General features: G+C 45.3%; 1 protein-coding gene across 2 annotated transcripts in view; it reads right to left on the reverse strand.

The window, feature by feature from the left end:
* Window positions 1-22,799, reverse strand: part of G3BP1 (G3BP stress granule assembly factor 1) — a 366,859-nt gene that overhangs the window by 303,635 nt on the left and 40,425 nt on the right. The gene's annotated exons all lie outside the window — the stretch shown is intronic.

The raw sequence follows: 22,799 nt of genomic DNA on the forward strand, positions 1-22,799 counted from the left end.
TCGTTGTTGTTCTCCAGGTGGAAGTTGAGGTCCCCTAGGAGGATGTAGTCAGCGGAGGGGAGGGCGTGCGGGCTGATGAAGTCGGCGATGTCTTCGCTGAATTGTGTGCGTGGTCCCGGGGGTCTGTAGATGAGGGTGCCTCTGAGGGTGGTCTTGGGGTCGATGTGCATCTGGAAGTGTAGGTGTTCGGCAGCTGTGAGGGTGTCGGAGGAGTTGTGATGCGGATGGTGTTCTTGTGGACGATGGCGATGCCTCCTCCTGTCTGGTTGACGCGGTCCCTCCGGGTGATCTTGTATCCGTCCGGGATGGCGATGTCGGGCGCTGAGGAGGCATTCAACCATGTTTCCGTGAGGAAGGCGACGTCTGGAGATGTGGAGTCGAGGAGGTTCCAGAGTTCGACGGCGTGTCTGTGGACGGAGCGGGTGTTGAGCAGGATGCACTTCAGGTGGTTGCTGCTGGTGCTTGTCTTGGCGGGTTCGATGCAGGTCCAGATGCAGGAGAACTTGCAGGATTGGCAGGTGTAGGGTCCGTGGGTGCGTCCTGGGGTGGCTCGGTGGCAGCCGGGGGTCCGGTCAGTGTGGAGTGCGTTGAGGGTGGCAGCGTTGTAAGTCCGGCGGGTGGGCTGGCATCTTCGGGGGCCAGGGGTTCTGGCGCTGGGCGCGGTCCAGGCGCGGACGGGCTTGCCTTTGGCGCACCCGCTGCGCGTCAACGCTGCGGGGGAGCGGGGTGGCGAGTGGGGGGGAGGGGGGCGGTGAGGTGATGCGGAGGGAGCGTGGGTGGGGCCGCGGGGGAGCAGCGGCAGGGAGCGGGGTAGGGCAGGGGAAAAAGCTGGCAAAATACGGCACAAAAGCTAAGACGGGAGACAGAGCAAAATTCACAATAGGCACAGCAGAAGGGAAACAGGCGGAGGGGCAGGGGAACACACTGGGGAGCACAGGCGGCAGGGGAGCGACGATAAAAAACGAAACACGAGCAGAAACACGAATAGATACAGGCAAACCTTAGCAGGCACGAGAGAACGGGCAGGGACAGGGGGCCACTCCACACAGGGGCAGAGACTCTGCTTGGCAGCGGCGGCGGGAGGAGCGACCGGGTCTGACCAGGTCAGGTCAGGTCACAGCTCCTCGCCCGAGCGCCCAGCTTAAGTACTACTTAGTGGGAGGGAGGGGCAGCTGGGAGGCGGGAGCGGGGTGGCGAGTGGGGGGGGGAGCGGTGAGGTGATGCGGATGAAGCGTGGGTGGGGCCGCGGGGAACAGCGGCAGGGAGCGGGGTGGGGAAGGGGAACAAGCTGGCAAAATACGGCACAAAAGCTAAGACGAGAGACACGGAGCAAAATTCACAATAGGCACAGCAGAAGGGCAACAACAGGCAGAGGGGCAGGGGAACACTCTGGGGAGCACAGGCAGCAGGGGAGCAACGATAAAAAACGAAATACGAATAGATACAGGCAAACCTTAGCAGGCACGAGAGAACGGGCAGGGACAGGGAGCCACTCCACACAGGGGCAGAGACTTGGCAGCGGAGGCGGGAGGAGCGACCGGGTCTGAACAGGTCAGGTCAGGTAACCTTAAAGCTTAAAGGCCGGAGGCGCTTTTCTTTACCTTGTGTGTAGTGATATGGATGTGAATGCTTGTGTATGAATTTGACTGTATAAAAGGGATGTTTGGATGTATGAGTGGATGTATTTGGTGCCTTTTTTGAATTGTCATTGCGTGTCCTAGGCTTTAGACTGTTTTTGTATGTTTATGATTATGTAAATTCTTCCTAATGTTTTTTACTGTCCAAATGGAATTATTTATCTAAGAAAATCATGTTGATAACCATATATATATAAAAAATGAAAATTAAAAACTTTTGAATAAATTTATTCTCATTGTGGTGTGTGGGTTAGCTGCTGATGTGAGTTTAACTTTGATCTCTGTAATTTAAGGGAACACCCCCTTTTCATGTTTTTCCCTCGGGAGCTCCCTTGCACCCAATCATAACCCACATCTTCAACTACATTTTGCAAACAGCACGCAGTGCCCCGCCAGTCACAAGGTAACAGTACTGTCACTTTCTTTCTGGACTTTACCCTCAGAGTACAGAAATTGGGGCGCTCATTCCACGAAATTAAGAAGGTTCTGCCACAAAAGAACTGAAATATGCAATGCTATTTCCAGCGAAGTTGAGGGCAGACAATAAGACTTGGTTCTTCCAGACTCCAGAAGCAGCATAGAACTGGATGGAGGGGTGGTCCACGGTCAGTGAGGGGGGAGGGGGGAGGATGAGATGGGGGGGAGGGGAGCCCCAGGAAGAAGAAACAAATCTGGGCCACACCATGGCGGACTTGGACATTACCACAGAAAGCACAGATGGACAGGAACAGGCAGCATCGGTCCCCTGAATGAACATCTCTGAGGCACTAGTTCAGATAATAGATAGGAGGTGGGGACACCGTAGAATATTCACATTCTAAGGAGGGTCCTCCTGGGCTTATGCATTTGGGGGTCCTCAGACCATGATAAGATACATAGACATTTTAGAGAATCTGTTCCCGGACATTTAATGATGGATTGAGGTGGCAGTGAAAGGATATTCTTGGTCTGAAGGGACAACGGATGGGAGGCAGTGGGAATTCACGCTTCCCCTATGTAAACATTTTGCTCACGGTTCAAAGGCGCTCTGCATAGTTGGAGAGGCGGGCAGTTTAAGGTTGGTCGTGCAGGGAGGCAGAACCATATTGGGAGTAAGTTTGAGTTGTGTGTGTATTACTGCCAGTCATGTTGATTTTTTCGATGACACACTGAGACTAGCGGCTGGCTACCCAGTTACCCGAGCCTATACATTCATGATTCCTCAAAACCCTGGGGTGGATGGGGCCAGCCCTATATAATCCCCGATGCCCAACGAAATAGGGAAAGAATAGTTTCCCCTCAGTCAGCTCTACAATACCAGGTATTCCGTTACCCCGAATATGAAGAAAAGGATCAAGATACTTTCCTGGAACGTAAACAGTTTAGGAGAGTCCTGCAACACTTGAAGTGACATGCACCAGGCGTAGTCCTTCTGCAGGAGACATGTCCAGGGAACACACTGTGGAGCACTTATTAGATGGGGTTACAGATTGATGGGGCATTCGGGCTACACCAGATTCTAGGGGAGTGGGTATCCTAATGCGCACTTCCTTCCACATTACGAACCAAAAGATCACGAATGACACGCAAGTACGTTTGGTGGCAGTCTGCAGCTGCTGGGAAGGACAACTCTTTAATAAAAACTCGATCTGCATCCCCTCCAAGGCAGCAGTCCCTGGTGTTGCCGAAGTTAGTGGCGCTACTCCTGGGTCTCCCGGAGGGCAGGGTGGTGATTGAGGGGGTGGGGAAGGATTGTAATGCGGCCCTGTCTCCAACGATTGACAGACTGTCCCCACACCAACATGACCAAACAAGCACTGTATTGAAAGACATGGTCTGTGATGGATCTATGGGACATATGGGGGTGCCTCAATCCCACCACGCAGCAGTACACATACCTCTCTGGAGTGCATGGTAGTCTATCATGAATAGATTATCTTTTCGCCCTGCCTCACCATCTGCCCTTCTTCCGCAATGCCCAAAGAGCTTCTGATCACTCTCCGGTGTGTGTCTCTTACGAACTGGACAAAACACTTCAATCATGTATGGATGGGATAGGCTCCTGGTATTTCCAAATACCCCTCTAAGTCAAAAATCCAAGAAGCAACAAACCATTATATTGTTATATGGCCGTTAGGGTAATTCTCGACATTGATATTTGCTGCCATGATGCTGCTTTAGCGCAAGTTACTACATGACTTTATTTTGCAAGACTTTGTTCCTTTCACATGAGAACGGTCTGCTTTCTGAATTCTCTGCTGCTCCTGGAGTTTTGTCTGAACACGATGTGCAAGGTCATAAACATGACTCTTGTTATTCTGGTCCGTCCCTAGCACCTAGACAATACGGGCTACACACAGCTGCACTGCTGGAAAGCTTGTGCTTTGACATTATGGGGTTGCATGCTGTTCACATAAACTTCGCGGGAAACCTTTCCTTGGAGATGAGCTATACTGTTCCTATGATGTAAAGCAACCATGTAGGCTCTAAGGTATGGGGTCTGCTGACAAAGCCCAGAGATCTTCCTTTTTTTTTTTAATAAACCTTACCAAGGTGAAGGTGGTTAGGCTTTATAGTCCTTTTCCACTGTCCATATAGAATGAAATCCCCCTTCATATTCTATGGTATTGTAACAATGCTAACTGTTCTAGGGTTATGTATGTCGTTGCTGGTAGTGGCTTGAAGACTGCATTATAGAGCAGAATAGTTCAAATAAACATTTTAAACTATACAGTGACTGACAATCCTTATTGTGGACAAGTACGACTAAGTGAGCGAAAGGGTAGGTCTTGCTACCGCGATTCCGGAGAGTCGGGAGTATTGTGTTCTGGGTTGTGTAATCATTTGTAGCTTTGTGATTATGTAGGAGAGCGGATGAGAAACTATAGCTAGTCGATTTTGGGTACTAAGGTGTTAGGAAGGTACAACTCCTGTACACAGAGGTCCTGTTTTCCTGTTCATAGTTCTGTGTATATGCAGAATCCCCGCAACAATATCTCTCTGAAAACTGTAGACTTGGCCTGTACTTTCTGGAAAGCCTACAAAACAGTAATTAGAGGGCAGAGTATTTCACTAATAGAGGGGGGAGAAGTGCTCACAGCTAGATGTATTGGAGCCGGACCTCCAGGAGTTGGCGACGCTTTTGGTCACAAACACCGCTCAGGCAAGACACTGCCTAGCACTCAAACGGGCGGAGTTTAGGGCGGTGGCTGAGGAGACCGCAAAAGCCAGATATGGTGCGACACAACATAACCTCTATGAGGTAAGGGATAGAGCAGGCAAGCTCCTGGCTTGGCAAGGTACGAGGATGTTAGCAAATGTGGGTGGTGCAAAATGGTTTTTCGTTAATTGACTTAAAATCTCCCTACCATCAGGTCCCTTTGTCCAAGGAATCTCAAGAACTAACAACCTTTGGCACTCCGTTTGGAGCGTTTAAATTTGTGAGGCTTCTTTTCGGGTTGGCATCGGCAGTCAGCATCTTTCAAAGACTTGTGAATACTATGTTCAAGGATCTGAAGGGAGTTCAGGCGTATTTGGATGATATTTAAATTTTTGCAAAAAGTTTAGGTGAGCACAATATTTTATGGAGAAAAGGGCTTTCTTTACTAGGGGAACGTGGTATGACAGTAAGGGAGTACAAATGTAAGTTTGGTGTAAATGAATTAGAATACTTAGGTCACACAATATCAGAGTCAGGCATTAAACCAACATTTTCCAGTTATCAGGGCTTTAAAAGAAGCAAAGGCTCCCAGTGATAAGGATGCTCTACACTCATTTTGAGGTCTCGCAGAGTATTATGCTAGATTTGTGGTCAACTATGCTCAAATTGTTGAACCACTTTGTGCTTCACGTAAAAAGGGACAAAAAAATGTTATGGTCCAATGAACTTGATGTGACTTTTGCTAAGGGGAAGGAATTGATTGCCTTAGCCCAAGCACCTCATGCTTTTCGTGATGACTGTATGTCAGTCATTTCTGTCGAGCAAGCATGAATGGGTTGGGGGCAATTTTGAGTCAAGAAGTTAATGGTAAAGAGCAAACCGTAGCTTTCGCTTCAAGATCGCTTACCCACTATAGTACTATAGAAAAGGAAGCGTTGGCCTGTGTTAGGGCAGCTCAGAAGTTTAAAATGTATATTTGGGGGCACAAATTTGTATTTTTGTCTGCTCATAAACCCCTTTCTTTTATTTTCAGCAAAAGTGTCAGGAAATAACAATTTGTCTCTAAGATTAACTAGATTAGTGTCTAAACTTCAAGAATACAATTTTGAGTTGAGACATCTCATGAGGAAAATATTTCCGGGAAGATTGCTTGTTTAGGATGGCAATGGAAAAAGATGATTTGATTGAGGATGACTAAGTGTGTGACGGTGGTGAACGCTATTGAGGAATGGAATTTAACAATTTCAGAGAATGATTGGAAAGAAGCTAGTTTGAAAGACCCTAGTGTATCCAAAGCAATTGAATTTGACAAAAATTTGGCCAGAGGTTAGAAATTTATCGGGCGATTTGAGGAATTTTGCTCAAGTCGCAGGGGAGTTGTCTGTAAAGGATAACATCTTATTAAGAGGTGATAAATTTGTTCCTCCAGCTGAACTAAGAAATGCTATAGTAAGAATGGACCATAAAGGTCATTTAGGAGTTACAAAAACCTGTATGAGAAGTAAATTGCATTATTGGTGGCCAAGTTTAGATGCACAGGTTAAATCTGTGGTGGATAACTGCTAAGAGTCTTTACTCTCGGATAAGCACTGGAAAACATCAGCTTCTCCTTTACATCCAACTCAATTTCCTAGCTCGGCCTGGAAAAAAGTGGAATTAGATTTTTCGGGTCCCTATAATGTTTTGTCTGAGGGTATGAGATACCATATTTTGGCAATGGATTACTATTCGAAATGATTGCACTATAGGTTTGTGGATTCTCTGGATTCGGATAATACCATTTAATTTTTAAAAAGAGTATTTTTACTTGAATGGGCTCCTCATGCTCTAGTAACTGATAATGGGACGCACTTTGTTTCAGAGAAAATGAGTAAGTTTTTGGCTTCACAGGATATTAAGAAGCTTAAGGTAGCACTTTACTCTCCTCCTAACGGGTTGGTGGAACGCGGTAACAAAATTATGAAGGAAGGAATTCAAACGGCTATTGCATCTGGTCTTGATGTGGGAAAATTTATAGTAGAAAAAGTTTGGAACTATAAAACTTCTCTACATTGTACAACTGAAGTTACACCATTCGAACTTTCGAGAGGTAGAAAGGTTCATTCTACTTTACTTCCCGCCTGGGTAGACAAGAAAAGTACTGATGTTCAGAAAGAAGGGTGCACCTAAAAGAAATTAACGGACATGGTTAAAGTGAAACAATATCTTATGAAGAAAAGTTTTGATAGAAGAAAGGGTTTGAAAAATGTGTAAATGTCTGTGGGGGATTGGGTGATTAAAAAGCCTTTTAAAGTTTTTAAAGGCAATTAGTTTTTTTTTCATACACGGTACAAGTTATCAAAATGAGTAAAGGTGTTGCTTTCTTAGGTGAGAAAGGCTGGTAGAACTTAAGGCAACTGGTGAAAAGGTCTGAAGATCAGGCCAAATTGGTTAGCAGAATTAAAAACAATGTAAATTTGGGTTGGACATACTGGTTACAACCAAATATGAATGAAAATGTGCTAAACCAAAGGAATGAAAATGTTTAATCTGTTAATAATTCATCCATCTTTTAATCGTAGTGGCAGGTTGAGGAAAGCGCCTGCTAGATACAATGAATTTGTCACGTATTAGTTTGGAATCGATTTATTTATTAAATTGTTTTATGATAAAGGGGGAGGTTATGGGGTGGTGATGTAATGGGTTTTCTTGTTATAGAATGTTATCTATGTAATGCTTTGAACTTAGTCTGGAGTGTTCTTGTGCTGGGAGTTCGTTCAGTGAATTCAGTTGCTGAACGGACTCCAGAACGCTAAGGCGCTCCTGACTGTGGGTGAAATACTTCCTGAATAAACTTATAATTCAACCTACATGTAATGACTAAGTGAATCGTTAGTGAACACACACGTGCCTTGGGTGTGTTTCAAACCCAGCAGGATTCGATTGGGCTTTTGAATCACGTAACGGTCACATGACTGACATCACCCAACGTGGTTTGACCACCTTGGATTGGTTTCATCTTCAAATCAGCATTATAAACTTAAACTGGTTATTACACTTGTGTTTCAAACGATCCTCATATTTTACAAGACATTAGTGGCAGTAACAGGAGGTTTCCACCTCAGCTCGTCATTTTGGGTAGGTTCTTGGTTTTAAATGAGGCCTTTAAAATACTGATTGGCTTTTTCCAACATAATGGCAAGTTCACAACAGTTTGTAGAATTAACCCCATTTCTTGCACTTTCGGGCAAATCACAAGTACCGTGGAATGTTTGGATTTGCTCACTTGAGAATTTTCTGATTGCCATTGATGGAGAGAAGTTTACAGCTAAAAGGAAGATTGATGTATTGTTTAGTCACTTGGGGCAAGAAGGGAAACAAGTGTTTGACAAACTACCAGAGTTAACTCCTCCTTCAGGAGATTGTGTTAACTGGGATGTTGATACTGAATCTGTAAAAAGGTTGAGCAACAAATGTATGGAACAACGCAGTGTGTTACTCGAAAGAAACAATTTTTTCAGATGTGAGCAGCATCAAGAGGAGATTGAAAATATACATTTCGGCACTGCGAATTTTAGCTTCAACTTGCAATTTTGGCAGAGCTTTAAATACTTATGTAAGAGACCAGTTTGTTTATAGAGGTTCCCCAAAAAGAAAAATTACAAAAAATGACAGTAGTGTCTCCTCAGTTGTAGAGATCCAGCCCTTGCTGAAGTGATATACTTAGCAAAGGGTATTGAACGTGCCATCATTGTGACGTAACTAACTTCACCTCACATAATTCTGTCTCGGTTAATGCAGTCGGGTAACTAAACATTTTCTGACAAGGGGTTTTGCAGTATGCTACCGATGTGGGTCACAAACATATTTGAGCAACAGTACTTCTTGTCCAGCAATTGGTAAACGGTGCAAGAAATGTCACACAAAAAAGGACATTTTCTGAGTTTATGTAGGAGGTGGTAGAATACAGTTCAAGTGACCAATGTAGATAGTGATGAACGTGTGCAAGAAGAATGCTTGCAGGATAGTATTTGTAACATAAGCAAAATGGTACTTACAACTGATGTTAATCCCCCTTTGAGTACAAAGGCGAGGGGCCCATTTTGTGAGATTAAAGTTGGAGATTTCATGTTAAGCATAATGGCAGATTCGGGAGAGTCTGTAACCATAATTTCGGATATGTTGTACACCCAGCACTGATCAGACAACTTACTCTTCTAACCCACTGATATGCTACCCAAGGTGTTTGGAGATCAGGATATCATAATGTTGGGATACTTTGTGGAGCATTTAGTGTGTCTAGATAGATGCATCAAAACTAAAGTCTATGTAGTGGTTAAAGGGAAAAACATAGTTTGGTGGCAGGACTTGGCAAAGATAGCCTTAAAACTTGTCCCTGGAGCAGAGAATCCTGTGCAACGTAATGACCTGTGTTGCCTGGTAAATGATTATCACATTGTTATAGATATGACTGTAAAGAAATACCCTTAAGTGTTCAATTCAAAGATTGGCAATATTAAGAAGTTTGAGCATTTGACCAGGTTAAAACAAGACAGTTCCTGTAGCACACAATCCCACTCAGTGTGAGAGAAGATCTCAAATGCTACTAGATAAATAGGTTGCTGAGGGGATTATTACTACTACAGACACTTCAGAATGGGCAAGCCCCATTGTTATAGTCTGAAAAGACGCTGGGGACATCAGCTTGTGTGCCAATTTACGCACCCTTAATAAAAATATAATTATTGTCATCCCATCCCAAAAATTAAGGAATTGTCCAATATTGGTCCAGCAATAATATTCACTCAGACTTGAGGCCAGCCTATAAACAGATTCCATTGGCACCGGAATCATGTGACCGTACCACGTTTGCGACACCATTTGGGGTCTAAACGTTTGAGTGTATCTTTCGGACTAGCCTCAGCAGTGAGCGTATTTCAGAAACAAATGGGCGACATTTTAGCTGGGGTGGATGGTATTCAAGCATATCAGGACGGCATTCTGATATCTTCTGAATCTGTGTGTGAACAACATTTTGGAGAAAATTTCAAATGTGTTCAGAGAGGTGGGAATCACTCTTGAACATGACAATGCCAATTTCTAACCACTACATTGGATTATTTTGGTCATACGTTCACTTCTGGTATCAAACAAAAACTTTTGCTCATTCAGGCCATTTCGGAGGTCACTCCTCCCAAGGATAAAGGTGCCTTAAGATCCTTTCTGGGACTGAGACTGAGTGAATGGTTTGTGGATATGCTCAAGTTGTACAGCCAACTCGTAATCTTCTCAAAATGGTGTGACATTTAATTTTGACAATATGGCTAATGCGTCATTTGAAAAGATAAAAATGTTGATTATTAAGGCTCTAGCTTTTTCACAGTACTCAGCTGGTAAACAATGTTTCGTTACTGTGGATACCAGTCAGCATGGGTTAGGTGAGGTTTATCTTAGTGGGTCTCTGGCATCAAAAAATACTGTTGCCTTTGCTTCTAGAGGTTTGAAACCAGCCTGATCCCACTACAGCACAATAAAAAGAGAAGCTCTTTCCTGTTCTTGGGCACTTAAAAAATTTTAAACATTTTTATGGGGTACAAGTTTTGAAATGTACACAGATCATAAACCAGGGCCAGATTGGTTAGACTTGTAACGCCTGCAAGAGTTAAACTTTGTCAAATACATTTCTGATGGGCATAAAACCAGGACTGATTGGATGATCTAGAATGCCTACACAGCCACAATTTGAGGATGAAGTTTCAGATGAGGTTGAATGAGTTGTAGCCACAATAGAAAATAGTTTAGAGTCTTCAAGAGCTGTTCAGTACAAAGAATGGTTGATTACAATGGAAAAAGAGTGTTGTGCGAAGCCATGGATTTTGTAACAATAAAATACAAAAATTAAATAAAAAAAAAAAAAAAAAGAGGATGGCTCAAGCAAAGGTCATTACCATCACCTCTAAAACGGTATGCTCAAACTGCAAGTGAGTTCTCCACTGTAAAAGTTGTCCACATAAGTGCTGATCTCTGCATAACTCCCATGGCTGTTTGTGAGCTGATCATGAAGGACATCTAAGAAGGGGTGGGTGTCGGGGGGGGGGGGGGGGGGGGGGGTTGTGGGACTTCAAGAAACCTAAACAGCATTTTTGGCTACTCTCTATGGACTCAAGTATCTAATTGGATTGATAATTGCAACACGTGTTGTCTGAAACAATCACCCCTCAGTCGTGCTTCCTGGAGCTGCAGGGATTTTGCCACACGTGTCAGACAGCCAGTGTGGAGGAGTGAGCTGCACCTCTGGGTTTTTGCTGCCAACTGTGTGGGCACTTCTAAAGAGTGACAACTTTTAAACGGCGCTATACAGTGCACAATCAGTCGACACAGCCACCTGAGCCCTGTAAGGAGCAAAGAGGCACCACAAGACGGGGCTGGAAAAGGCAAGCTTCTCAGGGCTCTATATCCTGTCTGGGCAGATTGTAATCAGGAAATAAGTAGCCAGTAACCAACAGCACACCTCATGTTCAAATGAAAGCAGAAGAGTTTAGCTGCAATCTGACTGGCTGATTCTAATGCAGACTTAGCAGCTCAAGCCCACGCTGCAATCACCCAAATAAAAACACCTGTTCTTCAGAGTTTTGTTTTTTTAAAGATACAGCCAGCTGTGTCCCAGAGCATTGTGCTCCATTAGCTACAGTATGTAATTAATTCACTAATTTTGACATGACAAAGTGGGCATGTAGATTTTGTTGAGGCCTGTAAGACTGGTACTGCAGATTGTCTGGGCGGCCACAAAATCACTGGGGCACTGCCAGATCGTGCTAGAGGCATTGTCTGGGCACTGATGGGGATACACAAAGCCCAGTTTGGCTTGGAGGTTGGACCTCATTTGAGACCTGGTGCACAGGAGAAGGCCTGGGCACCCCAAGAAGAGGGTATTACAAGTGCTACACCAACAAGACACACATTGTTTGGGAGGCCTATAAGACAGTCCTATGGGACAAAACAAATTCTGGTGGCATGTAAAAGACTGAAATGCTGGTGGCATGTAAAAAGCAGAAAGCAGCAGACAGGAATGTCACCCTTAAAAGACAAATCTTAGAACTGGAAAGGAGAGTTGTTAACACTACAGGAGGAGAGTGCACTTCAGCAGCTAGATGCCACTAAAGCTGGACTTGTTTTGCCTAGCTGAGTCGCAGAGTGAAAGAGGCATTATAGGTGGAGTGGTAACACGTTTCCCCACCCAGTCGCCGACCAGTCTGGGAGACACTGACAGTAAGGACATAGCTCATGACTTCTCCCAATATTACTGTGCATTTTGCAAGGCACGGCCACAGGCAGATGACCAGGAGTTATAACGATTCCTGGGAGCACTGTGCCTCCCAAATGTCGCAGTAAGATGTGAAGGTGCTGAACTGTGCCCCAACGCTCGAGAATTTTATGGAGGCACTCATGGCAATGCAGAGTGGGAAAACACCAGAACCCACTCACCAGAAGAATGGCTGAACTGGTCGGCCCACACCTATCACAAATGTGGGAAGATGCTCGAAAGCAGGAGGTGCTACCGCTTGACCTTCAGCACGCACTAATTACGGTAACAGAGTGAAAGCCGAAAACAGGCTGTAAGTATTACCACCCGATCTTGCTTCTTGATGAAGAGACATTACTATTAACCATACGATCCTGCAGCCTCAGTCATAACATCGCTCATTCCCTTTGACCTGAATGGGTTCATGCCCCACAGGTCTGCCAGACTGAGTCTGCGAAGGCTATATAACTGGCTAGATGTAGTAAAGGAGGTGCAAACTCACAAGACCAAGGTGTCCATGGATGTGGAAAATTAATTTGATTAAATTTACTGCCCATATTTAGGCCTGGTCTTGAAACACTTTGGATGCGGAACCCTTTTTCACAGCTGAGTGGCACTGCTAAACGCAGAGCCCATGGAAACAGTACAAGTGAACGTGGAGGAGTCTGAGACCTTCCCAATGGAACAAAAGACGAGAAAAGGATGCCATCATTCCACCCTCCTCTTTGCCTTGTGCATTGAGCCGCTGACAGCCAGGATCAAATCAGTAGCTTGCAGTCGTAGTGCTCTGGCAAAATGGGAGAAGGAAACAATCTCCCTATATGCTGACAATGTCCTTTATATATCAGATCCCGAAAGGCTGTTGAGCCCCCACTTCAAGTTCGTCGGCGATTACTCCAGCTACAGAATGAACTGGAAGAATTTGATGCTATAATCAACTTGGTATCTGGGGCCCAAAGGTTACTGTCAGGGGCCCTCTGCAGGTGGTAGATGATGGTTTCAAATATTTCGACATTTTTGTTATCACAAATTAGGAACAGTTTAGGAAGGCTAACCTGAAGCAGACATTGATGGATATGCAAAGTGACGTTACTGGATGGTGTAAGTGACTGCTAACACTGCTTGGTAGAGAAGCTATTGTTATGGTATGGCGCTGTTGTCAGACAATTATATGAGCATCACTAGAGAGGGGCTCTGGCTCCACCCACATGCTGAGAAGGATGAGAACATGTTTTGATTGGTCAGAGGTTGTGTGCTTCCATTAAAAAAAGTGCTTGCCCTCCAAACAATAGTAATCATTAAATTCATTTATACAGCTGTCAGATCTTGAACTTTAAGGGGCACACACACGACATTGTTAATATATTAAATAATAATAGTGTCTTAGATAACTAAAAAAAAACGTACGCAGTTTTTCTCTAGTGGCAGCACTGATGGGAGGACGGCAGTCAACCTAAATTATGATGTTTAGCTCGGACTTGACAAAGCAATGGACACCTAATCTTCTAACCTACCCCAATATTATTCTACAGTTCTTTGCTTCCACGCAAACATATCCATCCCCAAGCTATTTACTCGTAATGGTTCATAGTACCGTACATTATTTCTTTAAAGCCAAACCTATTGCCATTGCTTGTTAAAATGATTACCCCTACAAAAACTCTTCTAAGCCATGCAGAACACACCCTATCTGATCTCTAAATCCCAGTTCCTTAGAGTAAACAGAGGGGAGTCTACGGTTATAGGACTAAGCAGTGCCCTCCCCCTCCAACACCACCCCCAAACCACCGCCATCACCTTCCCCGGCTTGCCCTGAAAACCCTGTATAGATCTGTGGACAACAGAGCCTTCATGCACAAGCAGGGATATTACGGTGTCTCCCAGATCCAGAACATGAACGTTTTGGATCCACGCCACGACTGCAGACCCAGCAGTCTGGCTGGACAGGTGAGCTATGGTCAGACCCACCTGGTAGCACGACTGAGCTAAAAGAGGCTGCAGGGCTTTGCCAGATGAGATCGGAGTGGGATTTCTAGCGAACAGGACTTCATCGAAAATGGAGTCATTACGTCATTCAAGAGCCTCTGAGTGGACTACGACCTTTCACATATTCAATTACATAAATATTCAAAGCTCAGACAAGCACTTCATGCTGATGGGATAGATAAGGAGGACGTGCCTGAGTCGGTTCTCTTAGAGAGTCTCCTGTTGTAGAAACTGCTGGGTAGTGGAGCGGTATCCATCCTCTAGAAAGCCATCATAAATAATATCCTAGACAACATGGATAGGAGGATTTGGACTTGGACTTGACACATTCCCCTCAAGTGGCCATAAGGGTGCACCTGATTCAATTAAAAATACTACATAAGATCCACCTGAATAGGGCCAAGCTCCATGCAATAGGGAAGATTGCTTCACTCAACTGTCTCAGATGCCGAGAGGCTTGTTCGATTACAAAGTGTGGGAGTGCCCAGGGGGATCGTGAGATACTGGGGCATGAGCCTGCGTGAACACAGCACCGTAGGTGAAGATGAAATATTGCACAATTCACAAATCATGCTGCTGGGAGTTGCTAGGGACATTGATCTCAACAAAAATGTTGTTCACTGGGGCAGATAGTGGCGAAGAGAGATTTGCCCGTTATACCAACAAAGAGTCAGTGGCTTGCTGGGATGGACACATGCTTGAGGGAATGCGAATGTAAGTTATACTGCCAGAGGTTTCCATTGGAAATTCGACCAGGTCTGGGGGAAGTAGACATGAGTACTATGGGCTGGCAACTATTGAAACACAGGATCTCACACATCAAGACGCTGAGGTTGAACGCCAATCCCAAATAGGTTTGACTGCTTGCCGGAGTGACAGGGTGGGAATAGGGGAGTCTGGAACTGAACTGCATACTCAGGGTTGTGGAGGAGACAACCAGTTCCTATAAGTGGTGCCAGGGCTGGAAGCCGTGGCCAACTATCTCTGGGGTACACATACAATTTCCTATATCTCGAAGCAGTCTGCGTGTTGCTGCGTGATCACATCGTATGTTACACAGAAAAATGTCAAAATATAGACAGACAAAATTGTGAAGACAGACTATCACAAACATTAAGCTACACAACTTGCTGTTTATTGCTGCATAATTCTGGCACACTAGTAGCCGTGCACTATAGAAAATACCCTCATTCATGACTTGCATAATTTGGTACTCAGCTGCCGCTTAATTCCAGTAGCCCAACTCATGATCTGCTGGGCCAAGAGCGGCATCAATCTGCCAGCCCCTGCCCCCCAACACAATCTGGGTGCTTCGACTCATCTGGAGGCCGCCCTCTGAAGCCAGTCAATACAATTTGATAAGGTGCAGCATGCCATCCTGTACACAAAATGCTGGAAACTAAAATAGGTGCAGTCTCCCTGGAAGTAAATCTGCACCGAACTCTGGTGGAGTGGGTTGACAATGCAGTCCTCACTGACCTTGATGCGGCCCATGCGACTGGACCTCCAAACCCAGCTGCGGGACATGAAGGTGAAAGTAACCTCCCTTCACTGACAGGCGTAGGATGTGGAGGTCTGCCCCAGATGCAATAATGAACGATTTCATGACTTTACCGAACCGTAGGTCCGAACACAGTACTTTTTTGGGGAGGATTGGTTGAGGAATACAGTGCTGTAAGTTAAAGTGCCGAAACTCTTCGCTAGAGTGGGTACATTGAATACCAGGTAGGCTGCTGCCTTCGGGACCAGGTATTGCCAGTATACTGAATTATAGAGACAAACACCCGATATTGCAGATGTTCAGAAGGAAGGGGCCCTGGCTAAACGGTGATTAAATCACTGCCTATCCGGACTTCACCACGGAAGTCCAAAAATCTGTGCGACTCCATCCCTGCAGTTAAACAACGCCTCCGAGAGCTGCACCTGAAATATGCTCTGCTCTATCCTGCAAAGCTTAAGGTAATTGACAGCGAATCCACTCATTTGTTTTTCCATCCCCTGAAGATGTGTGCCAAGGGCATGGTGAACAACAACGTCGACAACCAGACGACTGGTGTAGAAGGTGAAGGGGGAATAAGAATAGCCCCACTGGGTGATGGGTGGCCAGGGAGCAAGCACAGGCGGTGTGGCACTGCATCATGGAAAGAACCCTTTTGAGACTTGACGGTCGGTCTAAAAATCGGACACTAGTTCGGACACAGGGGACAAAAAGGGGATAGTGTCCAGACTTGACATCCAAACTGGTGGATGATCTCCTTTGAGGACTTTGGTTGTTTTTCCCAGTGGTCATGCAGAGGGAACTTGCCACTCAGGGAAAACTCCGTTGGCTGTGGACAAATATAGATGTGGGTCAGATGCTGTGGGATTCATAGCGTGCCTGCTGGCCGGAGAACTCCAGATTATGGCGTGCAATGCCCCAGATGGGTTTCTGAACAGGACAGTTCTTAGCATGGTTATTTTTTCTGTTACTGGTGGTTTTCGCTTTTTCAGTTTTGCCTGGAGACACGTGGTCCTGCGAGCCGGAGAGGGGAGGAGTTTGGTATGTTTTTGTTTCCTGTTATGTATGTGGCATCATATGCACATGTTGTGAAGGTATGGTCCAGACGTGTATGAGTCACTTAATTGCACTGGGAACGTGTATGATACGTGGGGACGGTGATTATATGAGGACGGTGTGACGGGATACAGTTTGCTACTACCTTATGCTATAACCCATGGACACTCAGCTAAACAACGCTGTCCCACAATATAATCAGATAACGTGCAATGGGTGGGACATGACCAACCCTGCGAAAAGGTATCGGGTCTATGTTTATCTTAAATGCCGCCACACACATATTGCGATCTAATAGGAGACGCATCTAACACAGGGATGGGATACACAAAGTAACTACAAAATGAAAAGAACAAGTTTACAGCACCACGTCATTTGCTTATGTGAGAGGGGCGTTATCTGGATAGCCCCAAGTGTTACATTTGTGACAAATACACATAGGATTGACAAGAAAGGTAAATTTGAGATTATAGAGAGCTATTTAGACAGGCTGTCGCTCACGTTAGTGAGAATTTATGCCCCCCAACCTTAGACTGCCTTCTTTGGTACTCACTCCTGCACTCTTCTGCTGGTCCCTGTGATATAGTGTGGTGTGTTACTTTTATTTGCAGAGTGCAATGATTACCCGGAGGTGTCTTGGTGCTAAGCTTGAGCAAGCCTACCCAACAATGTCAAACCAGAAAAGGATTGACTCATGAGGAGTTAAAAAGCCAGGTTTTAAAGTTTTCTCTAAGTCCAAGAGATTCTTCATATTTTTTAGGCGACTTGGATGGACGTTCCAAGAGCAAGATGCAATGTGGACTAAGCTTCTTCCTCCCCAGGAGGAAAATCTAAATTTAAGAACCAGCACCTACTTAGCTGTGGAAGATCTCAGAACACGAGATAGTTCTGCACCTGTAGCAAGTGAATTTCTTCCTTCAGGTGATCAGGACCTATTCCTTATAGGGCCTTAAAGGCAATACTGACAGTCTTAAACTACACTGTACCTCATGGGCAACCAATGATGATGCCTTAATGCTCTGGCTACATATTTAAATTTGGGAATGCCTAGGAGGAGCAGCACGGCTGCATTCCATGTAGTCTGCACTTTATTCAAAGGTCGTTGTTATAAATTGCAGTTAAGTCCATTACAGTAGCCGAGTTTGGAGAGCACCATTGAGGAGACAACTGTTTTTCGCAAAGAGGATGGTAGGAAAGGTAAGATCTTTGAGTGTCTTTATAGTATAAAAAAATAAGGCTGAGACTAAATGTACCTGCTCCTTGTAGGTACATTTCATTGATGACCACTCCAAGGTACTGGTTGTTTTGACATGGGATGGAAGGGTTCCTAGCTCTTGTGGCACAAGGAGTAGGACCAAAAAGAAGGTGGCTTTCCAAAAACTAGGACATCTGTTTTACTAGAATTTAGCTTAAGCCAGTTATTAACCATCCATGTATTAACTGGCAGCATACAGTCCCTAAATGTAGGATCTATGTCTGGATCAATCTGTGTTAAGGAAAGAACAAATGTGTGTATTGCCCGCAAAAGAGGTTAACAAGAATACAAACGGTCTTATCAGAAATGCCAAATTAGAAACAGATTAAACAGAGTCTGGCTCAGTGAACAGCCCTGAGGCAAGCCCCTAGGCAGTATTTAGAGACGCATTGTTTTCGGCCAGTTAGAAAAGGATTTTAGGAGGGAGAGAGCAGCTCCTCTGATTCTGATGTCCACTAATTGGCCTGTCAGTAGCATGTGGTTAATGGATCAAAAGCTGCTGACCGGCTGAGCAAGCTGCCTCCCAAGGTAGTCTCTTATTTCTTTTGTTGCCTTAATTAAGGCGGTCTCTGCGCTTTGCCCGCTTCTAAAACCATATTGAGCAGGGTCTATAAGGTTATGGTCTGCTATGAACGAGGCCAGCTGGAGATGCATGCGATTTATCAGCAATTTTTGCCAGAAAGTGCAATCTTGAGATAGGCCGGTTACTGTTCATGTAGGGAGGGGTTCTTAATAGAGGCAGTATTGAAATGATCTTCCATTGGTTAGAAAAAAGACCAGTGGTAAACATGCTGAAAGATTGCGGTACGATTCAAAGCAATTGGTTCTGCTGCTAGTTTGGCTTCTGGGAGGTAGGAGGGGGGTGGGGTTCAGGGGGGCGCGCAGGGGTCAAGTGGGGAGCAAGATTTCATGGACTTTACGAGTGAGGTAACCTGTTCTAGGGTAGGATCCACAAATTTAGTTAAAGAATCAATGTTGTAGCAAGAAGGAAAAAGTTGTCTGAACTGGGGATGAAAGTTTAACAGAAGATAACTTCTTTGACTTTATTTTGGAAAAAGCCAGGCAGTTCATTACAGTATTCTTGATTACCATAGCCATCTGTCTCAATGTTTGAAAGTTATTTCACTGAGTTATTGGCTGCTTCTATTCTTTGTATAAAATAAGAACTTTTCCTTCACTTTTATTTTATAAATGGCCAGTTCCTGTTTATATCTGTTTTTCTTGGATTAACAGTAGTCCTTCCTCCAAAGGTACTCTTGCCTTCTGCGTTTTGTGTTCTGAGGGTCTTGCGAAACCATGGTTCTGTACGAGGATGTATCTTGCTGCTAGGAATCCTAAGTGGCGCTAGAGAATGGACGGCTGAAGTTAGCCAAGACATATAGTGGTCTATCACAATATCAATCTCCTCCATGATCAGGTGTGGATTCTAACAGTACTTGCTGTAGTTAGTCTCTGGCTGATGCTTGTGCCATGGACATGTTTAGAGTTTGTTAGAGCAAGTCCTGTCTCGCTATGGGAGGTGTGGTAGAATCAGATCGCATTTTATTGCGGAGTGGTCGGAACACGTCACGGGTAGTATACAAAAATTGGCTAAGGAATTGTTGGTGAAAATGTAGTCGAGTCAGTGCCTAGTGGAGTGGGTTGAGCCTATCACTACCTGGGAGAGACCAAGGTTAACGGTCATCTCAAGTAGGGTTTTGGTGTCTATCAGAAAAGTGTAGCTTTAATTGTGTACCAGATGTGGCCAGAGATCGCTCTGTCCGCCCCCCCATCTCCTCCCATTTAACAGCACCTTCTTTATTCGCACAGCACTATACTTTCGATTCTGTATGGCTCGTGCCCGACTTCGGGACATTGGTGCCTGGGTCATCCCACTGACGAGTCTTCATTTTTCTCCCAGTCCGTGGCGTCCACACTAGCCATTGCTGTGGACTCAGCTTTTAGAGGGGGGGTTTAGGGGGCGGGGGCTTTTGGCCTAGTTGATGGAAAGGGGGAAAAAAAGGATCTGTAATCAGTAGGCGCCCACTGATTGGGGCCATCGACCTGGAGGATGGCACAGTGGTTAATACTCAGGCTGCCATCAACAATGCATTTCAGGAGTATTATCAGACCCTATAAGCGGTGGAGAATGCTCCATCCCTTAATCTAATAATGAGATTCCTACTGGACCAGGGTTGTCCAAAGTCATTCGTAGAGGGCTGGATCCATGCCAGAGCTTTACGATAACTACTTTTATCTAAATTTGGATATGCTAATAATTTGGCATGGATCGGACCCTCCAGGACCGACTTTGGAGAACCCTGCCCTAGATGTTCATTCTGACCGCCCGCTATCTCTCAAATTTAGTTTATAATATACTGGTACTGGAGAAGGTGCTGGAAAACAGAATACTCCCCGTAATCAATACCCTTGTACATGGGCATCAGTCTGGGTTTATACATAAGCTTAGGACTTTTTTAAACATTCATCAACTGCTGTGCACAGTGGAAGATAACCCAACTGATGCACAGGGGCAGGTTGCAGTGTCACTAGACAGAGAAAGCATTGGACACCTTGGGGTACACTTACCTAATGGTTTCTCTTGAGGGCATGGATATAGAACCAAATTACCTCGACTGGATCCGCACCCTTTATAAATACCCATCAGAACGGGTTTGAACAGGCCTGATTATCTCTGACAGACTTGATATCCAGAGAGGCATCAAGCAGAGCGGTTACCTGTCCCTATCAATCTTTTCCCTGGCCACGGAGCCCTGTCCTGTAGTTTGCAGCTGCGAGCGCAACAATGGCACATGGCGAGCATCATATTTTCTTCACTTTATGCGGATGATAACTTGGTGTACTTGCGGGATGCAGCCATTTTGCTCAATGCTCTAATAACTATGCTCGAGGAATTCAGAGCAGTATCGAACCTTAGGGTGAATTGGAGCAAGTCATGTTTGTTTCCCCCGTCCCACACATGGGACTTTACCAGGTTTTAGGCTAAAATGGTGTTAAGCGGGGTTTAAGTATCTAGGCGTCCAAATATATGCCAGGTTTCTTGTGAAATGGCATAAAAGCTGCACAATGTAACTTTATCCCACATTGCATACGGGGGGGGGGGGGGTCGAACTGATAATCCAATCATGGAAGTTAAATCGCAAATCTAACTTTAGTGCTTACCAGAAGTAATTGAATACACCACCATTAATTCTCATAGCGAGCAGGAGGCCAGAGACACTATGGCGTCAGTGTGAGCAAGCTGCTCAGAGGACGCTCCGTGTGCGGACCCAGTGGATTAACTGGAGATTTCGCTGCATCCCGATGGGGGAAGGTGGCCTCTATAGCTCCTAAATACCTCAAAATAACGGCTTTCGCTACCCGCTTTCTGTGTTCAGCTTTACTCCTTGCTCCATCCTGTTATCGCTTGAGGGCTCGAGCGCTCGTGTACTCGTGAAGAGAGGATAAAGAGCCGAGTTCCCCTCGCGCTGTGGCCGCTTGATGGTTCACTAATGCTGCAATGCAATGCAATACAATGCTATCTACGGCGGCGGCGGCGGCGGCTGGTTCCTTCGATAATTCTGGCGTCTTGAGACACTAACCTGGATCAGCACTTGCCTCTCAGCCTCTCTGCCTGTTTCTGCCACTCCGACGGCTGAACTTGATGGGAAGCGGCGCGGATACTGGTGCAGAGGCTGGCAGCGACGAGCAGGGTCAGCATACTCGCGCAATCTTGTTCACCACAGTTCCTCAGTATCCTTCGGTTTCCTTTCCTGTTTTCCGTGTCTCCATCGCTACCTGGCCTACGGTGATGACGGCATCTTTGGCACAAGTCCAACTGATCCACAAGCACGTTGACCCACTGAGACGCTGGTGGTGAGAGGAAGAATTCAGGTATTGACTCTCCACAGCCGCCTTTGCGAAAATAGTAGATAAACATTAAGAACTACGAAACCAGAGAGCTGGGGCAACTAGGGTACTTTTGGCTGACATTGATTGATTAACGATTGTCTGCCGGTCGACTGCTGTTACCGAATGTGCTGAAAAAACATTGTTTTGGGTAGCTCTGTTTGAACTGAGATATTGGTTTTCTATTTGACTGCTTTCAGCCGGGAGGAGAGGAGAAGAGCAAGAAGTTTAGAGAATTGCAGGACATACTAACTAACTAACTAACGGAGCGTGGTTTTATTTCTGTTAAGTTTTGTTAACTGCTAACTGTTAACTGCCAAGCTGCCAAGCTACCATCTAAGGAGCAGGAGATTGCTGGGCTCAACACAGGCGCAACCTGATAAGAGTGTGAAGCAGAAAGAGAGAGGACACATTTTTTTTTTCTTTCCTTTTTCCCTTTTTTTTTGTGTTTTTTTTTTTGTTTTTGAGCCACGCTGGAGGGGGGAGGATATTCCCCAGCAAATTTTGTACAAGAGATCCCTGCAATAGAGTCGATCCCTCTGAGTCTGAATAGCACTCATCCAAAGAGAGTTAGCAAGAGGGGGGAAGAGAGGGGGGGTTGGGGGCAAAACAGGCCCCTTAACACCCTCAACAGTACTAAAGCTCCCAAGAATCTCAAAAACCGCAAAACCACTAGAAACTTTGATCCTCGTATACACTGCACTACCTACCAAGACAGTAGTGGTTATAGTAGTAGTGGTTATCCTTGGTACATTGCTTATTCTGCTCCTGCTCCTAGATTAAAATTGCGTGTTAAGATTTTGTTTCACGCAACCACGAAGGCGAAAAGGTGGGCCTTGAGAATACAAGTCAAAGCAAGTATACATCTACTTCTACAGCTGGCCTTTACTCAACCCCAAGAGACTGACCTACACAAAATGGCCACAGTAACGGGAGCAGAGGGGCCAACTGGAGGGCCGGTTAAGATATCTATGTCCTGCAAATTAGCTGATCGACCTCTCGACCCCACTGATTCCCCTGCAGATATGGAGCAAGAGAAGGATCAAGATAATGAAATA

The sequence above is a fragment of the Lissotriton vulgaris genome, chromosome 7 (genome assembly GCF_964263255.1).
Source record: "Lissotriton vulgaris chromosome 7, aLisVul1.2, whole genome shotgun sequence".
Lineage (NCBI taxonomy): Eukaryota > Metazoa > Chordata > Amphibia > Caudata > Salamandridae > Lissotriton > Lissotriton vulgaris.